Here is a 19,217-nt window from a genome sequence, read left to right on the forward strand (position 1 = left end):
GTTAACACGTTAATCCCTGATAAATTGTAAGTAAAATGAAAGTAACATAACTCCAATACATATCTTCACACATGAACAACAATACGTATTTGCAAGGATCACTTTCCACTTAATTACTATCTGGTCATTGTCTGAAAATCATTATCAGTCTCACATTCGACCTCAAAAACTAATAGTTACATAGCCTCCACGTACTTTTAATCCACATAATTAGCTATAACATTTGTTTAACGTTGAACATTAGCATAATAAGTATATTGTAAGGCATTGGTTTAAGAATAGAAGACCAAATTCGAAACCAGTGTTATCGAATCTTAGTATTAATAAAATGTTTATCAAGGTTACTATTTCACAATATCTAAAAACAATACTTCTATATTGCATTGACAAATAATGTGAGATATTCATATAATATATCAACGGCAGGGATGAACGTTAGTGGAAAAACTCTAATACCTTTTCTATGAGGTCAATAACATTTGGTACCCTACATCGCCTGTCAATCATGTTATATTGTCTTGGACAGTTTGGTTTTACTTTGTTTAACGTTCTATAAACAACTAAGGTCAGTTTGTGTTGGAGGTTAAAGTCTATTTACTTCTCCTCAGGATGACAGGGACCCTTGCCTACTTTACATAACCACCACCTACATCAAACTTACTGACGAGCAAAAATGACTCAGTGTTCATGTTACTGTACAGATTAAGGTTACGGAGTCTAAAGCAGTTTTAATTATGAATGTAGATCGGGTTGGCGAGAAAACCAAATGTATTTTTCGACTGACATCAATAAAAATATCACGCAAACAGCCAAATAAAATAATGCCGGCTTGAGTGAATCACTAGATTTCAATACTGCGTGCACATTTTCAACCTTGAAGTTTTCAGATTAACCAGCCGCTGTTTTCATAGATATGTACCTTCCTGTTTAGAGGTCTAGCATCACTTCCCCTTCGTTTCAACAAGTCATTGATATTGGCTATTTACAAAGATATCACAAGCACATGTATGTCAAACAGACCGTCGGTAAAGACTAGGTTTTGAGTGCTTCTATTCTAAGGTTAAGGTCATTCAAAGATGACATGTAGTGTGTTTATTATGGCAAATGCGACTGTGTTGGAAGACAGTGGTGTTTCCTTGCTGTATTTCTATGTACCTAAAACGTCCTTACTAGTTTAAAGTGCTATCTCATTATACCATTTCAGATTTACTTCTCACGATAGCAAATTTTAGCGATTATTCTTTATTGATGGAATGTTATATTTTAATATAAACGCGTGTAAAGCTTGATTTGTTGGCTCTACCAACATTTCACTGAATTATAGGAAGTGAAAACCTCAAGAGCCAACATATTTAATTTAATAACTATTGAAACTCGTATGGAGATTTATAATTGGTATTTATAAAGGCTTTGGCTACGGTATATCAGTTGTAGTGACTATTCACAACCCATGGTTACGGCCTACAAAAGCAGTATTTGTTACCGGGGGTATGACAAAAAACGGGATGACAAATCTGTCAGAGCATTCAGTAGTATACAAGTAGTCTAAATTCTATGCAAATCTAAAGTAATACAATACTGTTTCATGCATGTGTCTTCTGTGAGATTTTGACCGCACGTATTAAGTATTCACACGTTATTGTGATATTTCTTATTGTGTACTGAAATGTTACTGAGAAAGCTAGTTTACATGCACTTTTTGTATGTCCCTGGCTAGACAGCTGACAAATATACCGGGAATGTTGTGTGTTTTTGTTTGAAAAATATACCTAAGTGTTATCAGCCCTTTTCCGCCTCAAGTGAAAGTCAATATGTACAGATTAATACGAACACAGGTACGCATATAAACTGAGGGACACTAAATATATAATAAATATACACTTTGAACCGTATTTTGCGTGGGTACATGCTATCGACCAGTTAGTATATTGTTACGATGATCAAATCAATACTGAAATGTCGGAATGACATCAAAGTCGAGCGTCTGTCCCGTTGATAAGGTGATAAGAATTTTATCACCACCTTTGCATAATCATAACAAGAGTCATTTATTTTTCGTGAAAAATATTTTAACGAAATAAACTGTTGACGTATACATAGTTATGTTACGTACGAAATGTGTGTGTATGCCGTACCTCACCCAGGGCGATACAGGCGGATATCAAAGCGTAACATACAATATTATCTATATACCCGCACAAAGAAGCTGATAAAGGATTTGAATTCCAAACAGCCTGAGAGTGAAAATAAAGTCCTTAGTTAATTGGTCTCTGTGTAGAATTTTGACTGAGAGACCAGACCTAAAGGTTGCTACGCATGCTTGGCCGGGATGTAAAATTCTAGGGTAAATCTCTTCATGCAAAAGTTTTATAGCAAGAACACCCATACAAGCGTCAAGTGTCAAATACATGTATCTCGTTTGTTTTCACACACTGAATGCGATTTCATTTCTAATTCGAATACATTAAATTTGTAAGGAAATACGAGTAAAACAGCAATGTTTTTTCGACTTTACTGTCGCGATTTACGTCATAATGTCTACATGTAACATTAAATGATTTAGAATATTGAACTTATTGAACTTCAGTGGTCAGATATTCGCTGCAATACTCCTTTGCAGACAGTTTGTTTGCTGTCCTATATGTACATGCTTGTATAAAATCTCTCCGTGACTGGTTACCCGTGTTTTAATAGTTCATCTTGTTATCATTGAACAGTTTGATTTTCGATAAGATTATATGTATGTTGGCGTGTGTTTCTATTCTGTACTTTTTATTTTCACGAAACGAATACACGTGCATTACAACATCAAGTTACATATGTACAATTCATCCCACGTTTTTTAAAATGCAAACATTAATGTCACGTAGTCGACTGATATTATTTCACGATAACGCGACGTACACGAGTACGTTATACTTGCACGTCGGCAGAACCAATTTGATGTTTAAACTAAACCATTTTCTAATTTACCTCACGTCATGAATGAAAGCAATATGTAACAATAACTTCGCAAGGAAATTACTATGTTTCTCACTTCATTGTACCCACCTCCTTGTTCTCACCTGGTTGTGCTCACCTCATTGTCATTTTAATGAATGGTAGTAGTCCCTTCTTACTATACGTGGGCCCTGCAGGTAGGGCGTTAGAATTGTACCTGCTGCCCCTATTGCATGATCGTAAAAGGCGACTAAATTTAGGATCTTATCTTTTCTCTTCTTCCTAACTGACTTTATCTTTCCTAATGCCTCCCTTGGCACCGCCTCACTTTTGGCCTTGAGTTGAGCGTTCGCCCCTGTGAGGAAGGCTCTGGGTTCTGTCCCCTGGCCGAGACACACCAAAGTCTATAAAAGTGGTAGTTTCTGCTCCTGCTTAGCGTTCAGCATACAGGGAGTGGGACGACTGGTTCGCCCGTTGTCAGTATTATGTGACCGGGTGGGGTGTGTTGCTTGGTGTCTTCGGCGGCATGCTTCAGTGATATAGCACTATAAAAAGGGCAACAGTTCCACTATACAAGAAGACACAACACAAACATACCGCAGTCTCCCAGTACACTCACCTCGCACAACATTCACGCAGCACACCGCATACATGGGAGGCCGTCCTTACATGACCATGGCTGTTGATAGGACGTTAATAAATCAAACAAACAAACAAACAAATACTATACATACTGATCATTACATGCATTATTATGTAATTTAATCAATGAAAAGACAGACTCAACAAGAGAAAGCCCAAGCTGGGTTACACCATCGGCGTGTCCCAGTCTGACGATGGAGCCTTTGAAATAAATAGTTGCAAGAAATATCTTTATATCTTTCAAAATCTCTTTTTCATTTATCAGCTTTCGAAAAATATAGGCTTATTTGAACTGTTAAAGAAGTCTTTACGTTATAATTTGTTATACCGATATGTTTCCAGATATTTTCATAAGAAACTTCTGTTTGAATAACTATTAAACACTATCTATTTTATATACCAGCCTAATTTTATTAAAATTGACTTTATTTGTTGTATGACAACCTCTGAAAACTCACTTGATGTTAACGTTTTAGAAGTGGATTATCTGTTATCCTTTATACAGGCAAAATATTGCTAAGTAAAACACAGAGATGTAACATTTGATCATTTCACTCATTCCCCCTATAAAAAACTATCATCCCTATACTTAATCAAGTGTTGAGATTTTTTTAACAATATCAGCAATCAGTTAATATGTGTCGTGAATACATTGATCAGTACCATCGTGTTATTAAGTCTACATTGCTGTTCTAATATATACGTTTAAACATATTTGCAAAACCTGAAGAAACTTACCCTATAAAGACAATGATCGATTGCTGATTTCTCAAGGACAATATCCACCAGAAGAATTAATTCCAAATTGAATACAGAAATTCCGGCCACGCTCCGTTTTCATCACTAGATACCCTCTTGATATCGTTGGAGACTTTCACCACGTCCCTTTTCGATAACCGAGACCGAGCATTGAAAACGCCATACAAACCTATCTAAATCCTTTAAGTAACTGATTTACGGACAGAACTTTGAACCGAGCTTCCGACACTGGGAAGCATTTTACACACGCTGACTGCTCCGTGTTAATGGTCGAATGTTTAATTCCACGTAAATGAAATGTAAATTATATGCTAAAAAGGCTCGCCACTGTACATTTCAGTTAAATGGACACACCCTCACGCTGCACTGTCAATTACTGACGTGTTGCTACTAGCTTAACAGATAAATTTCGTTACTACCGTCTAACTGATCTACACATATGTACAATGTACAGCCTTGTCAGTAGGAGCATTAGGGCGACGGGACGCGCTCATTATGTGTCAATTCTGTATAATTATAGATATTTATCTTCCATTTCAGGACACTTTCAAAAGCATTTTGCATGCTAGTTTATAGCTATGTTTCGTTGACTTGTCGTGTATCACGCTCAGAACTTGATTGTCTGTGTTTCTCGGAAATGTAAGATACGAACCGGTCAGTTTTATTACGATTCTCTTCATGACAAGACACTTAATATCGGTGATATGATCCTATCCATAGCAACAAAACTTTATGTAGTGATATCATGATGCTGATCATGATATTCGATGAGAGTGATAACAATACGGAGATACAAGTAGGTATCTATTTTTGATAGACACACAGTCTAGTGCCAATTTCTTAAATAAATCCTGGATTTTTTAACTAACCATTACTTTGTCTCTTTGAGATGGTACTGAATTTGACACCTTTAACACATGCACCTCTTCCGGTAATATCGTGTACTTTATCTCATTACAAATTATTGGAGTAAAACAAATTATAATTATTGGTTAATGCCTATAATATTTCTCGGCTTCACCAGACAAAAGTTTAAGGAAACAATGATCAGCAAAATTTATCATAGAACATAGAACGGTTTAATATGCACAGCGTAAAACCGGTCAGTGTTTACTACCTGATCGTCAGCCCAAGCTAAACACAGCATTCCATCTCTCCGTTGTGTGTTGTTCTATACTGACAAGCATTTCACAACTACATTTGTGGGGAAAGCGTTGATTATGCGTAACGACACAACGTTTGTGAATGATAATTTTAGGACTCAATGAGTTGTGTTTGTTTACATCGTCTCTGTGTACAAGTGGAATTACAGGAAGTATACTGCCAGTGATATCGAACCGCACACCCAAATCACTGACAACGGGCAAACCAATCGTCACATTCTTTTTATATTCAACATTAAGGAGTTAGAAAACAGTGACCTAATTTGTACCAGCCCCACAGGTAACTTTAGTATTGTACATACTGCCCCTACTGCACATGACAATAAAGGGGACTAATTTTAGGATGCTATCTTTTCTCTCTAACCAAATTTATTCTTTCTATTCTCCCCCTTGACACCAACTCACTTTTGGCCTTCAGTTGAGCGCTCCCCTGTGAGGTAGGCTCTGGGTTCTTTCCCCTGCCGAAACAAACTAGTCTTTAAATGTGGCGGTTTCTGCTCTTGAGACATCTGTTTTGTCCGATGTTAGTATAATGTGATCAGGCGAACTTGTTGTCTGGATAACTATTGCATTACTTTCAATTTTGTCAATAAGTCATAGCCATTTAGATTTTGTTAAATCTTGATTAGTTGTTGAAACATACGAATATCTATAATTTGGCACACCACTTGCCTCAATACCAATTATATAACTGAATGGAGGAACAATATGTTGGCATGAGGTAGCGGATACTTAGTTAGGGTTCCGGACAAGATACTATAGGAAAAGTCTTCAACACTTCGGAAGGTTTCAGATTAAGTTTTACACGATGTAGGTCTGTTGTTACTGACCATATGTCTGGTACACTACAAGTGTTTGTCACCGTTTGTTAGTAATAATGTTCCGTTGATGTGGAATATGTTGTCGATGGATGTTTACTTAACAGCGGTCATATTAATAAATACACATTCACAATCGATTTTCTGCCCTAGGTCTTAAAGATAGAAGGTTTAATACTTTTTATGCCATTAATTTTGTTTCCATGTAAAGATTGTCCACTCTCATTACATCGATAATGATTACAAAAATCATGTACCAATGTTTTTATCTATCTATTTCATTTCTGTAATGAGCAGTGCGTAAATGTTTGAGTAAAGCTTACAAATGTTATGCCGGTTTGTACTATATTTGTCCATACACAAACACAAATATTTGTTTTATGTAGATTACACGTTTTATGTTTTAAGTAGCATGTTCAGGATATAAATCGACACCTAATGTGGTAAATAAACTGCTTGACAGACGCAAACAATCATCTCATATAACTACATATTTTTGTTTGACTGCTTACGTGCCTTCCTTGATTCGTACCCCATTAATACACTGTTATGTATGACACTAAATACATGTAGTTATGAGATAAGAGAGATAACTCCTATAGCTTTTTTTTATCAATACATCCTATGAAGGTCATATCATTGATTTAGGTTATAGAACTTTCTAGAATATAATCATGTATAAACAAATATGTTTGTAAACATGTTGATTTTAAGTAGATATCTAGAATGATCTATTTCCAGAAAGTTATGTGTGTTTACTTGTTTACTGTTTTTAGTTAGATATTTCTAGAAGTAGAAGGTTCTCCAATATTCTTGAATTACGGTTTAGCTATATATATACTCCAGCTGTCCAAGGCTAATCAGAACTGTAATGAGACCTGTAATGAGACATATCAAGAATTGTACAGCGCCATATAAGATTCTATTGGGAGAGCTATTGTGACTTTATCTGTGGATTATTACAACATTTTGTGTGGATTTATTCATATTGCCTGGAACTTTACAAATCATCGGTGGACATTCAATTTCCTTGTGGATTTGTGATTATTGTTAATTTGAAACCCGGAAGGATCAAGGATTATACCAGGACATTCGCATACAGATAAGTAACACTTTAAATCATCGTACTACTCTTGTACCACCACCAATTACTTTAGACATTGTAAACCATCTCTGTATAATATTGTATATATAATTAAATTGTGTTTTGAATTTAGCTGCTGGTTTCTCATTTCTGTTATTCGTTCATGTAACAGAATTGGGGGCTCTTGTCTGAGATCGATATTTAATTTGTGAAATCTAACTTTGAAAAATTAATTTAGAAATTTTCAAAATTTGTGTACAAACTTTGAGTTTACATTTGAAACCAACAGCTAGATTAACATGACTACTATGCAGGTAGAACAGTTTGTTAAAGCGCCATCCCTGGAAGTTCTTTTGCAAGTTAGTAAGAAGGATTTACTGTTATTGGGTAAACATTTAGGCCTTACTATCAAAACTAATTTGAGGAAAGCTGAAATTAGGAATGTTATTATAAGATATTTTGTTGACAATGGCAAATTTGACTCTAGTGCATTAGATAGTATAGAGGAAACAGTCACTTCAGAAATCCAAATTAGACAAATGGAACTTGAACATGAAATGAAAATGAAACAAATTGAGAAAGAAATGAGAGAAAGAGAAATAGAAAAGAAGTTAAGAGAAAAAGAAATTGAAAGAAAATTAAAAGAAAAAGAGATCGAGAGAGATCAGATGTTAGAACTAGAGAAGCAGAAAATTCAAGCTGAAACAGAACTTAGAATTAAAGAATTAGAGCTAGCTTCTCAAGACGGTTCAAGTAATCCAACTTTTAGGGGTTTACAAGGAAACAGAGGTTTTGATGTCAGTAGAAATATTAGGTTAGTTCCTCCTTTTCAAGAGAAAGAAGTTGACAAGTATTTTCTACATTTTGAGAAAATAGCTGACAGTATGAAATGGTCTGAAGATAAGCTTACAATGCTTCTCCAGAGTGTCCTGATTGGTAAAGCTAGAGACATTTATTCTTCTTTATCTGTAGATGAGATTTCAAATTACCAAGTAGTCAAAGAAAGCTATTTTGAAAGCTTATGAGTTAGTTCCTGAGGCTTACCGCCAGAAATTTCGAAACTCAAGAAAGAGAGATGAACAAACTCATGTAGAATTTGCCAGAGAAAAAGAACAATTATTTAATAGGTGGTGTGATTCTAAAGAAATTGATGAGGATTTCGGTAAATTGAGGCAATTATTGTTGATAGAGGAGTTTAAACGTTGTGTCCACACACAAACATAAAAACTCATTTAGATGAGAGAAAAGTTGAAACACTCAGTGAAGCAGCTACAATGGCTGATGATTACGCTCTCACCCACAAAGGCTCATTTGTTAAAAACAGTTCTCAAGACAAAAACAGTACCACAGGTACTAGTAAATTTGGTCAGCCTAGGAACCCAACCTTTAGTGGCCCTTCCAACGACAAACCTAAATTAGGTGATAAAACTAAGTCTGCTTCTAAAACAGATGATAGGGTAGGTGTGGGGTCTCCTTCTGGTCCTGTTTGTAATTACTGCAAGAAAGTAGGGCATACTATGTCTGAATGTTATTCTCTCCAGCGTAAGGAGCAAAGGCGTAAACAGTCAGTTCCTTCTGTGTTAGCTATGTCAAAGCCTAGTCAGAAACTTAGTGATATTGTGGAAGATTCTAAAGTGTCTGTTGAGATTAAGAGCTCAGAGTCTGATAGTGTCTTGGAGAAGTACTCTCCCTTCATTTCTGAAGGTTTTGTTTCACTTACTAGTGATATCACCAACTTGAAACCTGTGAAGATTTTGAGAGATACTGGGGCTTCTCATTCTTTAATATTAGATGGCGTAGTGCCTTTGTCTGAGGAGACCTCATGTGGTAGTAGTGTTTTGCTTCAAGGTGTAGAGTTAGGTTTTGTTAATGTGCCTCTCCATTGTGTTTATTTAAAGTCAGACTTAGTAACTGGGCCTGTCACCATTGGTGTTAGACCGGAACTTCCCATAGAGGGCGTGTCGCTCATTTTAGGCAATGACTTGGCTGGAGAGAAAGTTAGGGTAGATCCCTTAGTGTCCAGTATCCCTGATAAAACAGATGATGCTGAGACTATTCAACAGGAATTTCCTGGTATTTTCCCTTCTTGTGCTGTAACTCGTTCAATGAGTAAGAAGGTTTCTGATGTTGCAGTAGTTAAGGATCATTATAGTCCAGGGTTAGGTGACACTTTCTTGGCTCATGATATAGAGGATATCGGGGGCAAGTGTGATCTTTTGAGAAATCCTGTAGACTTTGATAGTGATGGAGTTGTTCCTAACAAGGGTACTTCTTTGTCTGACATGATGAGCAAATCATCTTTGTCTAGAGAGGAGCTTATAGTAGAACAGGAAAAAGATCCTGAAATCTCCTTATTGTGTAATCGGGCTTTGAGTGAGGAAGAGGCTGAGAAAGTCCCGGTTTGTTACTTCCGTCAGTCAGGTGTGTTGATGCGCAAGTGGCGTCCCCCTGATGTGTCCCACCGAGGTATAGGCAAGATATTCTGAGTTTGTCTCATGACGTACCTATGGCAGGGCATTTAGGTGTGACCAAGACTTATAACAGGATCTTAGATCACTTCTTTTGGCCCAAGTTGAAACGGGATGTGGCTGATTTTTGTAGGTCTTGTCATACTTGTCAGGTGGTAGGGAAACCTAATCAGAAAATCCCTGTTGCACCTTTGCACCCCATTCCAGCATTTGAGGAACCATTTAGTAGAGTCATTATAGACTGTGTAGGTCCTCTACCCAAAACTAAGTCTGGGAATGAGTATCTTTTAACTATTATGTGTGCTTCCACACGCTTTCCTGAAGCCATTCCACTCAGAAATATTAAGGCCCCTAACATAGTCAAGGCTTTGGTTAAATTCTTTACATTGGTTGGTCTTCCAAAAGCTGTCCAATCGGACCAAGGTTCGAATTTCATGTCTGGTATTTTTCAACAAGTCATGTACCAGCTCCAGATCAAGCAGTATAAGTCTAGTGCTTATCATCCAGAGTCTCAGGGTGCTTTAGAACGTTTTCATCAGACATTGAAGAATATGATGAGATCTTATTGTTTTGAAAACAAAAGAGATTGGGACGAAGGTTATATACATGATTGTTGGTATTGTGCAGGTCTTTTAGAGGATCTATGCTACAAGTGAATCATATTCGCTTTACGTCCCTTTGAATCTTGTGTTTGGACATACTGTACGTCAGTCCTTTGAAATTTTTTGAAGGACCAAATATTCTGTGCGTAGAACGATTCATAAAGTGAATCTCTTAGGTGTCTGTGTTCTAACTTTATCGCATACGGATTAGAACAAGGCGTCCTTGTCGAACTCGCGCAAACAGAAAAATGCCTTTGGCCGTTAACTCTAACCAAAATGAATACATGGGTATGATAATGATAGCCGTGCAAGACAGTTTTTGGCTACAGGCTGTGTACATATTTTTGGACTCTATGACCTGAATAACCGGGTCAGACCTTTTGCCAGACTAGAAATTCTTTGGTCCTATATATTGTTGAGAAAAAAGGTTGATGATGTTAAACTACATTGTACAAACTACTCAGGGAAGGGCGCATGGAAAACTCAATTATGTCATGGGTCTTAATATGCTTAAGAAATTTGGAGATAGAGAAGAGAGCTCAAGACCTCTCAATCCTACTTTGATACCTTTAGGCGACCTCTGCTACCTCATCACAAAGTGAAAGTACAGTGATATTTGTAAATTTACGACTTTGATGGTGGCTGTACCAAGATGTAGGTTTAGGTCTGTGGTGTTATGTTACGCGAATTCCAGATTAGTGCTCGCAGAACTTGGTACAGAAACTTGTGTCATCTATCAGTAACAGGAACGCAAATGAACACTGAAAAGATTTGATACTGAGTTTAAAACTTTAGCTTTCCGCGGATACACCAGGCAAAACAGATGCTATCTATCATGACGTGGATGTAGGCGATGCGCCACCTGTCAAGCAACATCCTTACCGTGTCAATCCTTTGAAAGAAGAACACTTAAAGAAAGAAATTCAATACATGTTGGACAATGATATTATTGAACCAAGCAAAAGTGAATGGAGCTCTCCATGTGTTCTGGTACCAAAGCCAGACAAGACATACCGGTTCTGTACTGACTTCAGAAAAGTAAACTCTGTCAGTAAAACAGACTCTTATCCAATTCCAAGGATTGACTCGTGTATTGAAAAAGTTGGCAAGGCCAAGTACGTAAGCAAGTTTGACCTGTTGAAAGGGAATTGGCAGGTGCCATTAACAGGAAGAGCTAAAGAAGTGTCGGCATTTGTAACCTCACAAGGTTTGTACCAGTACAAAGTTATGCCGTTTGGTATGAAGAATGCCACGGCAACATTTCAACGTCTTCTTAACAGCGTGATATCAGACCTGGAAGGCTGTGGTGGATACATCGATGACGTCATCAACTACCACGACACGTGGGAAGACTATCTACGCGGGATTCGTGAATTCTTCGAAAGACTCACTACCATGAAATTGACTGTAAACTTATTGAAATGTGAATTTTGTCATGCAACTGTTGAATTTTTAGGCCATGTTGTAGGACAGGGGCAGGTTAAACCTGTTCAGGCCAAAGTAGAATCAATTATAGATTTTCCATCTCCTGGAAGCAAGAGAGAGCTGATGAGATTTTCTTGGTATGGCTGGATACTACAGAAAATTTTGTCAAAATTTCTCTGTTATAGCAGCTCCACTTACTGCTTTGTTAAAGAAAAATGTCAAATTTGTTTGGTCAGACGAATGTAAGTCTGCATTTGAGAAATTGAAAGCCATACTATCAAACTCACCAGTTCTGACTGCTCCAGATTTTAATAAACAGTTTAAACTGTTTGTTGACGCCAGTGATGTAGGTGTTGGTGCTGTTTTGATGCAAGAAGGTACTGAACAAATTGACCATCCAATTTGTTATTTCTCGAAAAAGTTTAACAAACACCAGAGAAATTATTCCACCATTGAGAAAGAATGTTTAGCGTTGATTTTGGCCTTGAACCAATTTGATGTGTATCTCTGCACTACAGTTGTGCCTGTGTTGGTCTTTACCGACCACAACCCTTTGACATTCATTGGGAAAATGAAAAACAAAAACCAAAGAATTCTCAGGTGGAGTTTGACTTTGCAAGAATACAATCTTGACATCAAACATATCAAAGGGAAAGACAATATTCTAGCAGATGCTTTATCAAGGATTTAAATATGACTTAATATTTGAAGAAAGTTTCCTTTTCAAGAAAACTTTCTTTTCTTTAAGGAGGGGTGTGTTATGTATGACACTAAATACATGTAGTTATGAGATAAGGGAGATAACTCCTATAGCTTTTTTTATCAATACATCCTATGAAGGTCATATCATTGATTTAGGTTATAGAACTTTCTAGAATATAATCATGTATAAACAAATATGTTTGTAAACATGTTGATTTTAAGTAGATATCTAGAATGATCTATTTCCAGAAAGTTATGTGTGTTTACTTGTTTACTGTTTTTAGTTAGATATTTCTAGAAGTAGAAGGTTCTCCAATATTCTTGAATTACGGTTTAGCTATATATACTCCAGCTGTCCAAGGCTAATCAGAACTGTAATGAGACCTGTAATGAGACATATCAAGAATTGTACAGCGCCATATAAGATTCTATTGGGAGAGCTATTGTGACTTTATCTGTGGATTATTACAACATTTTGTGTGGATTTATTCATATTGCCTGGAACTTTACAAATCATCGGTGGACATTCAATTTCCTTGTGGATTTGTGATTATTGTTAATTTGAAACCCGGAAGGATCAAGGATTATACCAGGACATTCGCATACAGATAAGTAACACTTTAAATCATCGTACTACTCTTGTACCACCACCAATTACTTTAGACATTGTAAACCATCTCTGTATAATATTGTATATATAATTAAATTGTGTTTTGAATTTAGCTGCTGGTTTCTCATTTCTGTTATTCGTTCATTAATACACACCGTGAGGTCACTAAATGTCTTTACATCAGAAACCCAATCAATTTATAAAACTACATATTTTCATTTTAGTGTTCGTTTTATTTGTCTCACATTTAGATTACCTCAGTTCGTACCACAGCAGCGTATTATGACGTCATTGGACTGCCTTTGTTAATAAGATTGTGACGTTGAGGGTATCAGGTGTGTTGTTATATCAGTTCTTATTCTTATGTGAAGGTAACATATAAATCATTCATTATAATGTTCACAATAAAATTTATATTAGGCCTAGGTGTTAAAATAAAATAAAAAAGAATATGTACTATTTTTGTTAGGAAGACCTTATGAATTATTATGAACATAATTATGTTTCAAAGAAAACTAGGATTTAGTTTATATGTATTTGTTTTTAATTTAAGTCCAATTGTGACAAACTTGGTTGGTATATACTACTCCACATATACTATGTGAGTCCAGAATTTGTGATCCAGTAGCAAACAAAGAGATGCAGACTGAATAAATAGGCGGCTTAAGTGTTCATTGATAGTATAACGTATTTATACTCTATAAAAATTGATTACTAAAATACTGTTATTTAGTAATATAACCGTTATTTATTTCTTTATCAAACATTATCAGATAGGGTTAAAGTGAGGGAATTAACCGTCCATTATTTCTGCAAAAGTAACATGCATGCAAGGTGACATACATATTTGCTACAGGTAGGAAAAAGGTCCATTCAACGATGGTCAGTGGCCTTTCATCTGTAAGTGCTTCTAACCTTGCGGATGTTAGATTATTTTCGTATTCAACTCTAAGGTAAAGGAATGCTAAGTGTGTGAATTAACTGATAATTTTCTCTATTTTATTGACAAGCTGGCATCAAGCTGTCCGTTTACTACAGAGCGAGGCACGTGTTGCTTCCACTTGGAAAGTAACTAAGTAATTTAATCAAACGGCCTCAATAGCAGACGTCAGTTTTCACACATTTCAAGCAGGGCTAGCCGTACGAAAACAAACCTGTATTGTGTCACTCCGCCATTTTTTAATTGTAGGTGAGTGTTTGGAAATTCCAAACACTGTTGTAAAATGGAATTTGAGGTGATCGAGTTTGATTACCCATCTTAGTAGCACATCTTTGAACAAGAAATGTATTGCGTTAACTAGGACCTACATCTGGACAAAGCGCAATCCTGTGCAGCAAGAGGCCGCAGACGGGCTGCTTCCTAAGTCGTGCATTAACAAAAATAAATCTAACAAACCACATGACTCTCGAGTTGCCATGCCTGAACGTGTTACACAGTTATACTGGAATTGTTTGAAGTTAAGACTTTTAGAGTTTATGCCAAATATCTTGAATTCAATTTAGCTTGCCAACATATGTCAAGACCCTAAAAATACTTCAAAAATGAAGAGTTTATGACCTTACAAAAACGACTTACAAGAAGATTAGAAAACAGAAAAGGTCGTTGACCTGCTTCAAAAACGACACTTGTCACATAATGCTAGGGGTAAATTATATCAGGGATATTTTAATAGAAAAATGAACCTAAAACATATAAAACTGAACCAGTACGATTGGTATCCATACACAGCTAAGGGAATAAGGTTGGTATTCGTCAATTTCAATTTTGCTACATTTTTGGGGATGTTTTCAATTTTCCTGACTCTGCATTAATCGGATCTATTTTTACACACAGTTGAAAAATCTTATGCAGTTTGAATAACCTCTAAGCACAAAATCTACCAGAAAATCTGAATACTCATACAACCCAAATTAGGTAAATCGCGATTTAAAGATGCTCCACCGCCGACAGAGTATAAATGGTATTCATCATTTGAACAATAATCGGTGTTTAATCGTGTATATATATGTCTAGTTAACACAAAAAAATAATATAAAATAATTTGTTTTGCATTTGGTGCATGCATAATCAGTATTTCATTCCATATAGGATATAGTGCCACAGAATTTTTTCGGGATGCAATTAATTATTTTTCATATTTTTAACTTGAAGTAAAATTAGAAGCTCAAACTTTTCAATGGTGGTAATAATGTAATGTAAGTAACTTTTGTAACTGAAGAAAAATACTAAATCGTCTGCTTCTGTTTTTGATAGTGAAAAAATACCATTTGTCGGCGTTGGAGCATCTTTAAGTAATTTGTGGATTAGGTTTAGCGTCTAATTAACACCTGTAATAATTGCTTATAAGAATGTTCATTTATCCTATGTGTTGACTTTTAGGGTTATTGTAGGGTATACTTCCGTACACTACTGGGGGTCAGTTAAGGACTTGCTACATTGTATGCTGAGGAGGTGGAAGACAGCACTGGTACCAAATAAAATTGATTGGCACCTGGCAAGTGTCCCTTATGGGTTTAAAACTCGATACGCTGTGGTAAAGGGCTATTGTTAGTATATTGGAACTGGTATTAGAGGAAACTGCAATTCGAAACAGTTTAAAGATATGTCAAATGTGTCTTTGGGACATGAATCAATGAAAGGGTATGGCCATATCAAAAATTCAAGTAAATCATATGCCATTAAAATTCATCTGCCCCCCCCCCCCATTTCTCGAAACAAAAGTACAGACTTAAGTCAAAACTTAGTTTTTCTCCTTTTGTAACTCATGTTGAAAAAATTGACCATTGTTTCGAGAAATCGGGGCCTGATATAAGAACATTTTGAACAGTATCCATCCAATCCTTTGTAAGCTTAATTTTCGCCAAACGGAATTGGTACCTGGTTGTAAATTCCTAATTTGAAGTGAAGTCATGGCTTCTTTCTAAAATCTGTCTTCTGTGTTACTTAAACATACATCTTGTTGGATATTTTACTACTGCAGTGGAACTCATTCTAAAGGGTAAGAAGGCAATGCATAGTTCCATCCAATACCACACGAACCACTTATCCCGGTTACATTTTCAATACTTCAATCTACACGGCTGCAGATTCAGCCACATTTAACTTAATATATATCTTATAGGACCCGCTAACTATGTGTCTGCAGAATCAAAGATAAAGGAAACATGGGCTCACAGATGAATATATCACGCACAGTCAAAATTTAAAATGCATCCATGGACCGCTCTAGAAAGTATGTCTGTTGAGCGCAGTCCATTAGCTCCGAATCTTTTCCTACTTAGTACATGTACATATATGAAGTTGAAATTTAGAAGAGTTGATGGGAACGCCGAAAAACATACACTGATATATATCACAAAATTAGCTTACAGTTAAACAATAGAGATAATATTAGCTCGGTTAAGTCCAGACTAGGATGGACAGCCAGTGTGGCGAGGAGGACAATGATTGTTAGGATTTATACACATTATGGACACAGTATCTAAGCAATTTAAAGAGGATTTGTCTTCCCAATATTGAATCGCGTGCGGGGGAAAATCGATCCAAGATAACGAAGTTACCGGGATGTCACTGGAATGTGGGAAAGGGTGAAATTGAAAACCTATTTATTTATTGTCAGAGAATTGATAACACTGTAGTTCATAATCATAGGAAGTTCTTATTAGAGCTGGGGTTAGTTATACAGATTGGAGTTGATATAGAGGATGTAAAAATATCATCCAATTTAACAGAGAATTAATATAAACACATTCGCGATAACGTTGGCCATGGGAATTGGTTCATATTGCTGCAGAAAACGTCCATGTGAAGGAAATGCTGTAAATTCAGTTTCTCTGATGTTTAATCAGCTGAGTAGCTTCTTAACTGTATATCAGGTATTAACTGAAAGTAAGGACAGCCGAACTTCAACGTGGTCAATTTGGCAGTTTTATATTCATCAAATAAATAAATGTGGTTTTTTTACGATAATGTTTTGAATCATATATAACGATGTACATCACCATACCCTGTTGGTAACATTTCATGTTAAAGGTATCCGAAACTATACAAAAAACGTTAAAATAGTCGTGTAGGCGGAAAAACTCTTAAGATGAACCGCACCATATTCCATCCTAAGACAAAAATCTATTCAATTAAAGCCACGGGTATAAGTTGTGTATATGTAAGATTAGGCAGCATGGCCTACTGCTTTAACCCGCTAGCTTATTGATGAGTTGAATCTTGGATATTTATTGATATAACATGCCTTCCGAAGCGAATAACGGCGGAATACAATGTACTTAGCACGCCCTTCCTCGCCTCACCTTTATTGTCTCAGAATACCCTATGTACTTTATGTGATTAGTGTACATTGGGTCGAGACGTGAAGTCTACAAAGGTGATTACATACAACTATAAAACCAATTACATCCAAAAAAGGAAATCTTTGATTAAATCGCAACTTTCTTAAACTTTGTTTTTCTACACTTCCTCCCTTTATCTTCATTTTGCTTTATCAGTATAAATGACAATGTAGATCTTGATGTGCGTTCTCTGCGAAACTCAATTATTACGAACTACACAATAATAGTTACAATAACAGTGACATTGACAGAATAGAATAATTTGAAAGAAACCTTGTTCCACTTCAATAATGGTATTCAATGGTATTACTTGATTACTATTGGTACATGTATTATGGACAATTTTCGGTAACATGCACAAATTTAAGCCTTCGTTCCCTTGTGTTGACCTTTTAATTGTTTCTACTGGTCTAAAATTAAACTGTGATTGTAGAAACGTCAAATCAAAATATCGCTTATGAGTCCAAAGAACGATATAGCGGTGCTGTCTCAACCGACAAGTCCTAGAGCGACGAAATAGTTGCACACTCAGAATATTGGCTTATTTCATGGAGTACGATAGTACGACTATCTCCGAGTGTGTGCCAGTAGTCATTAGGACGTGGTGTATAGTCAAAGGTATATATTCACAGAGGTATCACTAAAAAAAGTTGGGTTTTTTTCCGGTGGGGTCATGAAAGCTGGTCCTTTGAGCCTAATTTACAGGCCCTATCACAGCGAGGCAATTTGGAAAACAAAATGTATGGAGTAGTATGTTACATAAAATTACCATTGTGAATGTCATGCCAGTATAAGACAACGTTTATAATGTATTCCGGACTGATTCGAAATTTAAGATTACGAAACACAACTATGTATTGTTAATAAAAAACGCGTTGTTTCTGTTCCAAATTATCAAGTCATTTTGCAATACAGATCGTGCATGGTAAAGGTTAGGGTTGGTGTAATGTTTAATACTCTCGGGGTATGGGATATATAAGTCAAATGCACATAAAAACATGCGTATAATTACTATTTTTGCAGCTAAGAAAATATCTTAATTATCTTTCGTCTTCAGGGACATTCTTTAAACATACTTTGAATCAAGTTTGTTTGGTTCTGTGTATATTATGGTCATATTGAATGTTCTATGATGACATTCTTTCTTGTTTATTACAATTATCTATTTTTGTCGTGTGTCTGCATGTCATACATATTGGTTCATCACAGCGTAACTTAAAAAAAAGTTATTCCCATAAAAATACAAAGCACATTTATAAACTTCATAAGTTACATGTATGCTGAAATATCGCATAGATGTTCTAACTAACTGATACAATTCATTTCTTTGAATATTTTTTTCTTATCAATGATATTGTTTGGTTTTATTTCGCAAAAAAATATATAATTTCAGGTATAAATGAAAATTTCCCATTGGGTTTTCTGTTAGGCCATGAAAGCTGGTCCTTTGAGACTTTAACATAGTAAATAAATGTTCGCGCCTGCTAGGCTACATAACGAACCAAAATTTGATGATCATTTGTATTGTCTTTTACCGATCCAGTTGTTCACAATAATTGAAATATCTGCGGTAATTGTGAATAAAATGTGTTTACCCGGTAGTAACACTGGTAAAAGGTCTGCCATGGGCTTTAATTCTCAATCTCTATATGCTTCTGGA

At 36.0% G+C, this 19,217-nt stretch overlaps 1 protein-coding gene across 2 annotated transcripts in view; it reads right to left on the bottom strand.

The window, feature by feature from the left end:
* The window catches only part of LOC138315077 (calcitonin gene-related peptide type 1 receptor-like), a 77,981-nt gene that overhangs the window by 44,792 nt on the left and 13,972 nt on the right, over positions 1-19,217 (bottom strand). The window contains exon 1 of one of the 2 annotated variants that reach the window (XM_069255811.1): positions 4,321-4,771. The exons of the other annotated variant lie outside the window; for it this stretch is intronic. The gene's annotated coding sequence lies outside the window, so the exon portion shown is untranslated. Of the gene's footprint in view, positions 1-4,320; positions 4,772-19,217 lie in introns of those variants that run through there. 2 annotated transcript variants of the gene reach the window in all.

This window comes from Argopecten irradians, chromosome 2 (genome assembly GCF_041381155.1).
Source record: "Argopecten irradians isolate NY chromosome 2, Ai_NY, whole genome shotgun sequence".
In the NCBI taxonomy this organism is placed as follows: Eukaryota; Metazoa; Mollusca; class Bivalvia; order Pectinida; family Pectinidae; genus Argopecten; species Argopecten irradians.